The sequence below is a fragment of the Arachis ipaensis genome, chromosome B5, assembly GCF_059453495.1.
Source record: "Arachis ipaensis isolate K30076 ecotype BB chromosome B5, ASM5945349v1, whole genome shotgun sequence".
Taxonomy (NCBI): domain Eukaryota; kingdom Viridiplantae; phylum Streptophyta; class Magnoliopsida; order Fabales; family Fabaceae; genus Arachis; species Arachis ipaensis.
Genome location: NC_142440.1, coordinates 64446546 through 64459823, shown reverse-complemented (window position 1 = coordinate 64459823; position 13278 = coordinate 64446546). Strand labels below are relative to the sequence as shown.

At 36.7% G+C, this 13278-nt stretch overlaps 1 non-coding gene across 1 annotated transcript; it reads left to right on the top strand.

Annotated features, from left to right (window-relative positions):
- Nucleotides 1-12510: 12510 nt before the first annotated feature.
- Nucleotides 12511-12618, top strand: LOC148564453 (small nucleolar RNA R71). Its single transcript, XR_015884653.1, has one exon. It is a non-coding gene; the product is annotated as a small nucleolar RNA R71 (small nucleolar RNA).
- The last annotated feature ends 660 nt before the right edge of the window (nt 12619-13278 follow it).

Below are 13278 nucleotides of genomic sequence, written 5' to 3'. Positions count from 1 at the left end.
AAACTATTTATTAGTTTAACCCGTCAGCAAGGCCTCTAGACTTTAGGGGAGCGACAACCAACCTTATTTTCTTGAGTTCATTATAAATCCTTAACAATCATTGTTTTTTTAAACTGAATTTAATCAAATAAACTTTCTAAATCAAATCAAAATCAAATCATACAAATTAAAAGTTTCGAACCAATTTCAAAACCAAAACCAATCCCAATTTCATCCTTAAAATAAATTCTTTAACTTTTTCCAAGATGTTGCAAAACGAAACCATTCAATCAAAATTCAATTACTTTTAAAGTTCACTAAAACTCCTCCGAATGAAATTCTTAAATCAAATTCAAAACGTAAGCTCTTTTCATATTTAAATCAACCTGAAGACATAATACTTTTTTTTAATAATTTAAAGTCATAAAATAATTCTTTTCAAAATAAATCGAACTCAAAACATATACTTTTCTTAAATGAATTAAACTCGAAACATAATTATTTTCTTAATAAATCAAACAATATAGTTTCTCAAATTCAATCTTTTTCTAAATAATATTTCAAACAAAGTCTTAAATTTTATAACGAAACTTCGGCAACATCTCTCCCTAAAACTTGGACTTTGCCACCCTTCTCGAGTCCCATCCTAACTATTTATCAAACTCTTTCAAATCATTTCCAATAAATCAAAACCATTTCTAATATAAAACATTTATAAAATCAAACCAATTAAAAATCAAACCGCCTCCAAAATCAAACCATTTTCATATCTAAAATCATGTTATCAATTCATCAATTCATTTCTTATTAAATCTCAATACCATCATCAAATTTCACCAATTTTACTTGATCACCAACAACATTCCAGCCCTGAATTCATCAAAATAATTTAGTTCTTGGCTACATTTAAACCGACCAAACCCCCAAACTAATCACAAATATCAATATTCACAAAAATTCAACATAAATTCAGTCAAATTCAATCAACAATCAATCACAACATCAATTCAATTATCCCACACCAATTTAACCGATGATAAATTACCAAAACCCTACCTCTGTATGAAATCAAAATCAACGAAAACTCTGGAGAAGCTTTTTGATCAAGCTGCTGAAGAAGAAAGTGCCAGAAATTGTCTGTGCCTCCTAGAACTGCAATTGGCCGAAAAGGGGAAGAGGAGCTATGCCACCGAACAAAAGTGACACCAACACGTAGAGGAGGAAAATACGAACACTTTTGTCAGATTAGATTCTTGTTTGGAGTTACGAATCTCAAAAAATCAAGCTCGGAAGCTCAAAAGTTCCATGGCTTCATGTTTTCTCACTCATGGTTTACTCTCTTTCTTTCTTTTTCTTAATGTTTCGGCTATTTCTTAATGGTTTGGCTGATACAATTATGAGAAGAAAGATGATTGATGAGTCCATATTTTACGATATATTTTGATTTGATTTGAGTGGATTTCATCACATAAACCCACATTTATTCATCTAAATAGCATGCTTTTGAGATTTCTCTCTAAATTGTGCTTGAAAGTGAAAACATGCTCTTTTGTGCTTAATTTGGTCAATTTTAATTCACTTTAATCCCATTTGGGTTCCTTGATGTATTTGTTAAGTGATTTCAGGTTTTCAAGGCAAGTTTGGGTTGAAGAAGTGAAGAAAGAGCATCAAGAAGGGGAGAAATCATGAAGAAAATGAGATTAGGGAGGTGCTGCAAAGATGCGTACGCACAGTGATGCGTGCGTACCCACAATGGTGACTTCGTGCAAGGATGTGTACGCACCAAATGTCGTGCATACGCATGATGGGAATTCTGTGCAACCGTGCGTACGCATAGTAGGTCGTGCGTACGCACGCATGCATGCACGTGAGGTCATTAATGCAAATTGCTTGGGGGATTTTTGGGCCTCCAAACCCAGTCCAACTCATTTTCTGAAGCTATTTGAGGCCAAAGTAAAGAGGAATGAAGGGGGCAATTAGGTTTAGCTTTTATGATGTTCTCTCTTAGTTTCTAGAGAGAGAAGCTCCCTCCTCTCTCTAGAATTAGGGTTCTTTAGTTTAATTTCTTGTAATTTCTACTTTTAATTCTTGTTTTCATTTACTTTTTCTTGTCATTTATTGTTATTGCATCTTAGTTCTTCTTCACTTCTCTTGTTATTTCTTTTATTTTGTCACTTTTATGTTATGAATACTCTTTGTCACTTTAATTTCCATTTAATGCAATTTATGTTTCCATGTCATTGTTGCTTTCTTTAGTTGTTATTGCTATTTTCTTGCTTTGGTAGCTTTATAATTTATTTTATTGTAATTTAATGTTATTTTATTTTCATGCACACCAAGTGTTTGATAAAATACTTGGCTTAGTCTTTACTTAGTTTTTCTACACTCTTGGCTTAAAATTGATGACTTTGGTGATCTTTGAGTCATTGATGTCCATTCTTGTTTGATATATTAGTGTAGTTAGTTGATTTGGTTTTCATTGACTCTATGTGACCCTTAGTGTTGACATAGGACTTATGGATTGGAATTAACTATGCCTATTTGACTTATCTTCGATGTAAGGTTGACTAAGTAGGATTAACTCTTCATAATCATCATATGTTTGTGGTCAATGGCTAGGATAGGTAACCTTAGCTCTCAATTACTTGCCAAGATGTTTTCTTGCAGTTGAAGTTTCCTTTCCTTGCATTTAATTGCTTTGATGTTTAATTTCTTGCAAGTTTAGTTTTCACACTCTTGGTTGAGAAATTGGGTGTTTGGGTGGAATTGAGTTGTGAATGTCCATTCCGCTTTATGTGAGAATGGTTAATTGGTTTGGTTTCCATTGACGCTAGTCTTTCACTAAGTAATTAGTGAGTTGACTAGGACTTATGGATTGAGATTAATTACAACCTTTTGACTAATTCTCAAGGAGGATAGACTAATTTGGATTGATTCCACACAATTGCCATGTTTGTGGTCCATAACTAGGATAGGAATCCCAAATTCCCCAATTCTTGCCAAGAGTTGCCATTTACATTCCTTGGATGATCATTTACTTTCTTGCTATTTATATTACTTTCTCTCTTGCTTTCATTCCCAATTCCCCATGCTCTCTCTCATAGCTAATAATTGTACATTTCATTGCAACTCCTAGGGAGGACGACCCGGGAGCTAAATACTCTCGGTTAATATATTTGGTTTGTATTGTGACTATCTTTAGGACTTAACATTTGATTGAGAGAGTTTATTGTTGGTTTGGGCTATGCTACTAACGAAATGATTCTTGATTCTAAATCGGCGAAAACTCTCTTATCAATGATAAAGGTGATTAATGAAAGAAAAAGGTATATGTATATTACTATAGTATATGTATGTTACTATTCCACGGTTCTTTTCTCTTCTCTCTCACAACCTTTCTTTCTTTTTCCTTTCCTAATGAATTTGCTGAAGATGGTGATTATTAATGAGAATTAGCATGTTTAAGGTTTGGATGACATGTTGTGGGGGTATGTGTCACTCATTTAAGCTACTGAGTCACCGATTCAAGTTATAAATATCTTAAACGGATAATTATGAAAATTGGATATATTAAAACACAAGTAATAATATATGAGTTACTAATATAAATGACATTAGCAACATAATGATAAAAGATATACGGTGAAGCATTAGCAAAGCTAAGTTCACCGAAGAGTACCGATATTTACTCATATCGGTGGATATCTAACTCGATAATAATATTATTAACAAACTTTATATTTAAATTAAAAATATCATTACTCAAATTAAAATATATATATATATATATATATAATTTTCATTATTTATAAATTACTAAAATTATGGTTTTAATTATGTAAAAATATTTCAGCATAATAAAAATATATATAAGAATATGAATTTAATTGGACTCAAATAGTTATAAATTAAGTTAATTACTTTTAATAAAATAGTTTCTAAAAATAAAGAACTCCAATTTATAAAATAAATTATAACTTATTTATATTTATATTTTTCAAAAATGTGGGTCGTTATATCCTATCCACCTTATAAAAAATTTTTGCCCTCGAAAATTGATACAATAAAATAAATTTGAAATCTACGAAAAAGAAACTAGATTCACGAAAAAAATAAAAGTAAAGTCAATGATGAATACACAAAAAGATTCGAGTGAACAAATAGGATCAGATAGAAAAAGAATCAAAACAAAACTATCTTCAAAGAAGATTCCAAAATAAGAACTTCCGAAGAAGAGTACTAGAAATGGTTTATCGTACCGAAACAAGTTATAAATTTTTTATCGAGGGATTATATCATTCATATAGTGGAACACAAAGTCAAGGGTTGTAATCTGAGCAGCAAGTGCATAAGTTTCAGGATGCGAAGCAGAATGATCAATCGCATAATTAGCTTGCTACGAATCGTAACTCTTAAGGTTTCAAATCGCTTAAGAATTAAGGATTATGCATTGAATCAAAACAAATTCAATGTCAGATTGAAAGGTCATAATTTATGAAGAAATGTACAAATAATGACAAAGATGAATAATCAAATATGGTTTCGAAAAGAATTGAAATAGGGGGCAGAAGAGATGAAAAATAAATGAATAAACAGTACGCCTATCACATCGCACTGTACGTGTACATGTTTTGGTGCAAACTGATCAAGAAAGAATATCTAACATTTTTAAAGACTTAAGAATCATTGTTATAAGAAACCAAGTTCAAAACCAGATCAAAGATCACATGGTTCATAAAGAGGAATATGAGCAATATCAAGAATGAATATTTCAAATGTATCAAGTGAATAGTTAGGATTACAATTGAGAAGAGATATGCAAGAGTGATAAAGAATGGTTGAAATATAGTCAAATCTTATTCCAAAAGGAAAATCTGAAGCAAGAAACTCCAATGCAAATGATAAAAAAGGAAAATAGAGCATTGAGTTATGCGGCACGAACAAATATCATACTTCGAAATGGCGTAAACCCTCAAAAGTAACCTCTAACGCTCCCCAAAACCTCGTGATTCGTGTTACCTATTACTTTGATTTTGTCTATGATAATCCATTAGTGTTTCATATACATGAATCATAGTATTAAGTTGGCCAGACCTAATACAATGAGAGATGCAACGGTCGACTAACAGCATTAATCAATAGACAGTCATGCATATGAAACTCAAATTCTTGTCATTAAGACAAGTCCTATTGCATGACAAACATTCAGAGTATGCAGTAAAGCATAGTCAGTCCATTTCCAAGGCTCTAACAGGAACAAACTACTCTGATACCATAATGTAACACCCAAACTTTTAGCACCTTATAATCATACTAAAAGTCCGAGTGCTACTTACCTCTATTCCTTTAATTATATACTATGTTTATTTAATATTGAGCCTTCGCAAATATGAACTAAAACTCTTATTAAGAAAACGAAAGGAGACTTTATTTTAATTCACTTAATCACAAAAGTATATATATCCACATAGCATTATATACATAGACTTACTCAAAGATCCTCAAATATAATTCCTACCCCTATAAAAACTAAAACAATAAATGATGAGGGGAAAATAAAATCTAACAACTCAACTTGTAAATAGAATCTTATATGCTCTTGTAGTTCCGTACTAAGCCTTTGCACCTGTAGCTGAAAGGGGGTGGAGATAGGGCATAAGAACTGAGGAGTTCTTAGTAGGGTCAGGGTTAGGAGTTAAGTTTATTTTATATATACTTGGTCAACAATAACAATCAACAAGCTACCATCTAATTCAACAATTAAAGAACACAGAATTCAAACAATCATTTAGTACACCTACAATCACAGAAAACACACTCACAAAAAATATGATGCATATCTATCCCTAGTACAGGTAATGAGCTCATCTGTCAGTTTTAACCCGCTCTCGACGTAACTCAGCAACCTTTGTCTGAGTTTAGTTTCCAGTGTCATAACCTCTGTAGTCAACCTCTGTCTTACAGGTGCAACTCTCTTGTGCTGATGTATGCAAACATAACCTCTGTAAGTAACCTCTGTCTTACAGGTGCGACCATCCCCTGGATTGGTTGATGTATCTCTGGAAAGCAAGTCTCGGTGGACTCGCCACCATATCTCTGCTCGTTTTCAGCAGGTAAACAATCATCTCTGCTTCTCTCCTTTTCTTTTCATTCTTTCTTTCTTTTAAAACCAAAATCAGCTCTTTGTGACAATATGTATATATTTATGAATGTTGAGATGTTGATATATGATTAATGGCAATAATGATTATAATGAATTGTGATCAAAGATCCAAATGATATGTGAATGAAAATTTATTTGAGTCACGAGTCTCCCTGGGTAGACATAGTGGTTCGCCCCCACTTGCTTCAGGTTGAGATTTGTCATTCTGTTACCCTCTGTCACAAGATGTGGCCAGACACTTATACCTTTCTGGATGATTACCCCAATAAGATGATGAATGAATGACTATGAATATGAATATGAATAACCTCTTAGGGATGCGCGCACTGAGGGATTGTCCAGGGTTTGCTACTGATGAGGGAAAAACGATTCCACACAAACTCACCGGCAAGTGTACCGGGTCGCATCAAGTAGTAATAAGTCACAGGAGTGAGGTCGATCCCTGGTGCACGGAATTGTGATCACACTTTTCACAACTCCGGTACAACTAACCAGCAAGTGCACTGGGTCGTCCAAGTAATAAAACCTTACGCGAGTAAGGGTCGATCCCACGAAAATTGCCTGTTTGAAGCAAACTATGGTCATCCTGTAAATTTTAGTCAGGCGGATTCAATTGGTTATGAGTTTTGATAATTGAAAGATAAATAAAACGTAAATTAAAATAAAGATACTTATGTAATTCATTGGTGGGAATTTCAAATAAGTGTTTGGAAATGCTTTGTTGCTTCTGAACCTCTGCTTTCCTATTTTCTTCATCCAATCATGCGTGCTCCCTTCCATGGCAAGTTGTATGTTGGTGGATCACCGTTGTCAATGGCTACCATCCATCCTCTCATTGAAAATGGTCCAGGTACGGTTTCTGTACGGCTAATCAATTGTCGGATCTCTCGTCTCGGATGAAAAATACCAGGCACAGCTACCGCACGGCTAATCATCTGTCGGTTCTCACTTGTGTCGGAATAGGATCTCTCTATCCTTTTGCACACTATCACTGCGCCCAACATTTGTGAGTTTGAAGCTCGTCACAGTCATCCCGTCTCAGATCCTACTCGGAATACCACAAATAAGGTTTAGACTTTCCGGATCTCAGGAATGCTGCCAATTGGTTCTAGCCTCTACCACGAAGGTTCTAATCTCAGGAGAGGCAAGTCAAATCCGTGGATCAGAGACCCAAGAGACTATACTCCAGCTGTCGTCCAAAGACTACATTAAACATCATGTAGACCGCTTGTGGTTGTCAGGCACGCAGATCTTGGCTAAGCGAGTAACGAAGATAGTGGGTGATTGTCACGGGTCACCCCTTCATTCTGACTTAACTTAATTAAGTATGAGAGTATATTTTGGAGAAGAAGTAAGCGTGAATTGAAAGAGAAACAATAGTACTTGCATTAATTCATGAAGAACAGTAGAGCTCCGCACCTTAATCTATGAGGTGTAGAAACTCCACCGTTGGAAAATACATAAGAGAAAATAGCCTAGGCATGGCCGTGTGGCCAGCCGCCAAATGTGAAAAATGGCATTAGCTGATAAAAGTCTGAATACAATAGGAAAGACTAGTATTTATACTAAACTAGTTACTAAGGATTACAGAAATTGAGTAAATAAGTGCAGATAGTGCAGAAATCCACTTCCGGGGCTCACTTCGTGTGTGCTTGGGCTGAGAATTGAGCTTTACACGTGCATAAGCCTTTTCTAGAGTTAAACGCCAGCTTGGATGACAGTTCAGGCGTTTAACTCCAGTTTTGGTGCCAGTTTGGGCGTTTTACGCCAGAAAAAGGTCTCTGCCTGGCGTTAAACGCTAGTTTGGGCCATCAAATCTCGGGCAAAGTATGAACTATTATACATTGCCGAAAAGCCCAAGATGTTCACTTTTCAGCCCAATTGAGAACGTGCCAATTAAACTTCTGTAGCTCCAGAAAAACGCATTTGAGTGCAGGGAGCTCAGAATCCAACAACATCTGCAGTCCTTTCTCAGCCTCTGAATCAGATTTTTGCTCAGGTCCCTCAATTTTAGCTAGAAAATACCTGAAATTACAAAAAAATACACAAACTCATAGTAAAGTCCAGAAATGTGATTTTTGCATAAAAACTAATAAAGATATAATAAAAAGTAACTAAAACATACTAAAAACTACCTAAAAACAATGCCAAAAAGCGTATAAATTATCCGCTCATCACAACACCAAAATTAAATTCTTGCTTGTCCCCAAGCAACTAAAAACAAAATAGGATAAAAAGAAGAAAATACAAAATATTTTAAAATATCAATGAAGCTTTGTTCCAATTAGATGAGTGGGACTAGTAGTTTTTTGCTTCTGAATAGTTTTGGTATCTCACTTTATCCTTTGAAGTTCAGAATGATTGGCATCCATAGGAACTCAGAATTCAGATAGTGTTATTGATTCTCCTAGTTTAGTATGTTGATTCTTGAACACGGCCACTTTATGAGTCTTGGCCGTGACCCTTAGCATCCAGTATTACCACCAGATACATAAATGCCACAGACACATAACTGGGTGAACCTTTTCAGATTGTCACTCAGCTTTGCTAGAGTCCCCAGTTAAAGGTACCCAGAGTTCTTAAGCACACTCTTTTTTCTTTGGATCACGACTTTTACCACTCAGTCTCAAGCTTTTCACTTGGACCTTCATGACACAAGCACATGGTTAGGGACAACTTGATTTAGCCGCTTAGGCCAGGATTTTATTCCTTTGGGCCCTCCTATCCATTAATGCTCAAAGCCTTGGATCCTTTTTACCCTTGCCTTAGTTTAAAGGGTTATTGGCTTTTTGCTCTTGCCTTTTGGTTTAAAAAGCTATTGGCTTTTTCTGCTTGCTTTTTCTTTTTCTTTTTTTTCTTTATTTTTTGCCATTTTTTTCGCAAGCTTTGTGTTTTTCACTGCTTTTTCTTGCTTCAAGAATCAATTTTATGATTTTTCAGATTATCAGTAATATTTCTCTTTTTTTCATTATTCTTTCAAGAGCCAACAATTTTAATATTCATAAACTTCACTATAAAAAATATGCACCGTTCAAGCATTCATTCAGAAAACAAAAAGTATTGCCACCACATCAAAATAATTAAACTATTTTCAAGATAGAATTCAAAATTCATGTACTTCTTTTTCTTTTTCAGAAAATCTTTTTCATTTAAGAAGGGTGAAATATTCATGGAACATTCATAGCTTTAAGACATAGACACTAAACACTAATGATCATGTAATGAAGACACAAACATAGTCAAATCATAAAGCATAAAAACCGCAAACAGAAAAGAAAATAAACAAGGAGATTAAAGAACAGGTCCACCTTAGTGATGGTGGCTTCTTCTTCCTCTTGAAGAACCAATGGAGTTCTTGAGCTCCTCTATGTCTCTTCCTTGCCTTTGTTGCTCCTCTCTCATCGCCTTTTGGTCCTCTCTGATTTCATGGAGGATGATGGAGTGCTCTTGGTGCTCCACTCTTAGTTGCTCCATGTTGGAACTCAATTCTCCTAAAGAGGTGTTGAATTGCTCCCAATAGTTGTGTGGAGGGAAATGCATCCCTTGAGGCATCTCAGGGATTTCTTGATGAAGGACTTCCTCATGCTCTTGTTGAGGTCCATGAGTAGGCTCTCTTGTTTGCTCCATCCTCTTTCTAGTGATGGGCTTTTGAGATGAATCTCTCTATCTCCCATGACTCGGAGTTGGTAGCAACTACCTTTTCTTTCCTCTTCCTAGAGGTTTCTCCGGCCTTAGGTGCCATTAATGGTTATGAAAAAACAAAAAGCAGAGCTTTTTTCCACACCAAACTTAAAAGGTTTGCTCGTCCTCGAGCAAAAGAAGAAAAAAAGGATTAGAGGAAGAAGAGATGGAGGAGATAGAGGTGTGTGAATGGTTTGGCCGAGGGGGGTTTTAGGTGGTTATGATGTGTGAAAATGAAGGTGGTAAGAAGGGGTATTTATAGGGTAAGAGAGAGAGGGAATTCGTGTAAGAAGGGGTTGGGTTTGAGAGGGAAATGTTTTGAATTTGAATGGTGAGGTAGGTGGGTGGTTTTATGATGGTTTTTGGGGAATACTGGATGGATATGAGTGGTGAAGAGATTATGGGGAAGAGGGTAGGATTTGATAGGTGAATGGTGTTTGGGGAATAGGTATTGATGTGATTGGTCAAGGGTATTTGGGGAAGAGTGTTATGGAAAGGTGTGAAGAGGAGAGAGAGTGAGTTAGGGTAGGTGGGGATCCTGTGGGTCCACAGATCCTGAGGTGTCAAGGAATTCTGGTCCATGCACCTTTCTGGCATTTAAACGCCCCTGGACAGCCCTTTCTGGCATTTAAACGCCAGTCTGCTGCCTTTCCTGGCGTTAAACGCCAGGCTGATGCTCCTTTCTGGCGTTTAACGCCAGCCAGACACCCTTTTCTGGCGTTAACGCCTGTCTGTCTGCCAATTCTGGCGTTTAATGCCCAGAATGCTGCCAGACTGGACATTAAATGCCTATTCTACTATCCTTTCTGGCGTTTAAACGCCAGTAAGCCTGTCCTCCAGGGTGTGCTGTTTTTTATGCTGTTTTTGATTTCCCTTTAATTCTGCAGCTGTTTTTGTGACTCCACATGATCATCGACCTAAAGAAAACATAAACTAACATTGGAAAATGAAATGAAAAAGTAATTAACATAGATAAATAAGATTGGGTTGCCTCCCAATAAGCACTTCTTTAATATCAATAGCTTGACAGTAAGCTCTTACAGAGCTTCACAGATACTCAGAGCATGATTGTGGCCTCCTAACACTAAACTTAGAGTTTGAATGTGGGGGCTCTACTTGACTCTGTATGGAGAGAATTGGATGAAGCTTTTCATGCTTCTTCTCCATGTTTACAGAAGAAGATCCTTGAGCCTTAAACACAAGGTAGTCCTCATTCAATTGAAAGACTAACTCTCCTCTGTCCACATCAATCACAGCCCTTGCTGTGGCTAGGAAGGGTCTTCCAAGGATGATGGAGTCATCCTCATCCTTCCTAGTGTCTAGGATTATGAAGTCAGCAGGGATGTAAAGGCATTCAACCTTCACTAAGACATCCTCTACAAGTCCATAAGCCTGTTTCATTGATTTGTCTGCCATCTCTAGTGAGATTTTTGCAGCTTGTACCTCAAAGATCCCCAGTTTCTCCATTACAGAGAGTGGCATGAGGTTAATGATTGAACCAAGGTCACACAGAGCCTTCTCAAAGTCATGGTGCCTATGGTGCAAGGAATTAAGAACCTTCCAGGATCCGATTTCTTTTGAGGTAATTTCTGCTGAACTAAGGTATTCAGTTCCTTAATGAGCAATGGAGGTCCATCCTCCCAAGTCTCGTTACCAAATAGCTTGGCATTCAGCTTCATGATTGCTCTAAGATACCGAGCAACTTGCTCTTCAACAAGATCTTCATCCTCATCAAAGGAAGAATCTTCATCAGAGCTCATGAACTGCAGCATTAAGTTCCATGGAATCTCTATGGTCTCTATATGAACCTCAGATTCCTTTGATTCCTCAATAGGGAACTCCTTATTGGTCAGTGGACATCCAGCAAGGTCTTCCTCACTGGAAATCACTGCCTTTTTACTCTCTCCAGGTTCGGCCACTTTGGATATAGTTATGGCCTTGCACTCTCTTTTGGGATTCTCTTCTATACTGCTTGGGAGAGTACGAGGAGGAGTTTCAGTAACTCTTTTACTCAGCTGACCCACTTGTGCCTCTAGATTTCTAATGTAAGACCTTATTTCAGTCATGAAACTGAGAGTGGTCTTAGATAGATCAGAGACTATGGTTGCTAAGTCAGAGAGGCTCTGCTTAAAATTCTCTGTCTGTTGATGAGAAAATGATGTAAAAGGTTTGCTATTGCCAAACCGAATTCTCCCACCATTATTATTATTGAAGGTTTGATTAGGCTTCTGCTGATACTTCCATGAGAAATTATGATGATTCCTCCATAAAGGATTGTAAGTGTTTTCATAGGATTCTCCCATGTAATTCACTTCTTCCATTCCAGGATTCTCAGGATCATAAGCCTCTCCTTCATGGGAGGCTTCTTTAGCACTATTGGATGCAGCTTGTGATCCAGTCAGATTCTGAGAAATCATATTGACTTGCTGAGTCAATATGTTGTTCTGAGCCAATATGGCATTCAGAGTGTCAACCTCAAGAACTCCTTTCTTCTGAGATATCCCACTGTTCACAGGATTCCTCTCAGAAGTATACATGAATTGGTTATTTGCAACAATGTCAATGAGTTCCTGGGCTTCTGCAGGTGTTTTCTTCAGATGAAGAGATCCACCAGCAGAGTTGTCCAATGACATCTTGGACAATTCAGACAGACCATCATAGAATATACCTAAGATGCTCCGTTCTGAAAGCATGTCAGAAGGACACCTTCTGATCAATTGCTTGTATCTTTCCCAAGCTTCATAGAGGGATTCACCTTCCTTCTGTCTGAAGGTTTGGACTTCCACTCTAAGCTTGCTCATCTTTTGAGGTGAAAAGAATTTGGCCAAGAAAGCATTGACCAACTTTTCCCAAGAGTTCAGGCTTTCTCTAGGTTGTGAGTCCAACCATATCCTTGCTCTGTTTCTTACAGCAAAGGGGAAAAGCATAAGTCTGTAGACCTCGGGATCAACCCCATTGGTCTTAACAGTGTCACAGATTTACAAGAATTTAGCTAAGAATTGATGAGGATCTTCCAGTGGAAGTCCATAAAACTTGCAATTCTGCTGCATTAGAGAAACTAATTGAGGCTTAAGCTCAAAGTTGTTTGCTCCAATGGCAGGAATTGAGATGCTTCTTCTATAGAAGTTGGAAGTTGGTGCAGTAAAGTCACCAAGCATCTTCCTTGCATCTCTAGCATTATTGTTGGGTTTGGCTGCCATGTCTGCTTCTTTTTCAAAATTTTCTGTAAGGTCCTCTCCGGAGTGATGTGCTTTAGCTTTTCTTAGCTTCCTCTTCAGAGTCCTTTCAGGTTCAGGATCAGCTTCAACAAGAATGTCTTTATCCCTGTTTCTGCTCATATGAAAAAGAAGAGAACAAAGAGAGAGGAGGAATCCTCTATATCGCAGTATAGAGATTCCTTTATGTGTCAGAGGAAAAGAAGAATAGAAGAATGAGATAGAGAGAGAATAAGAAGA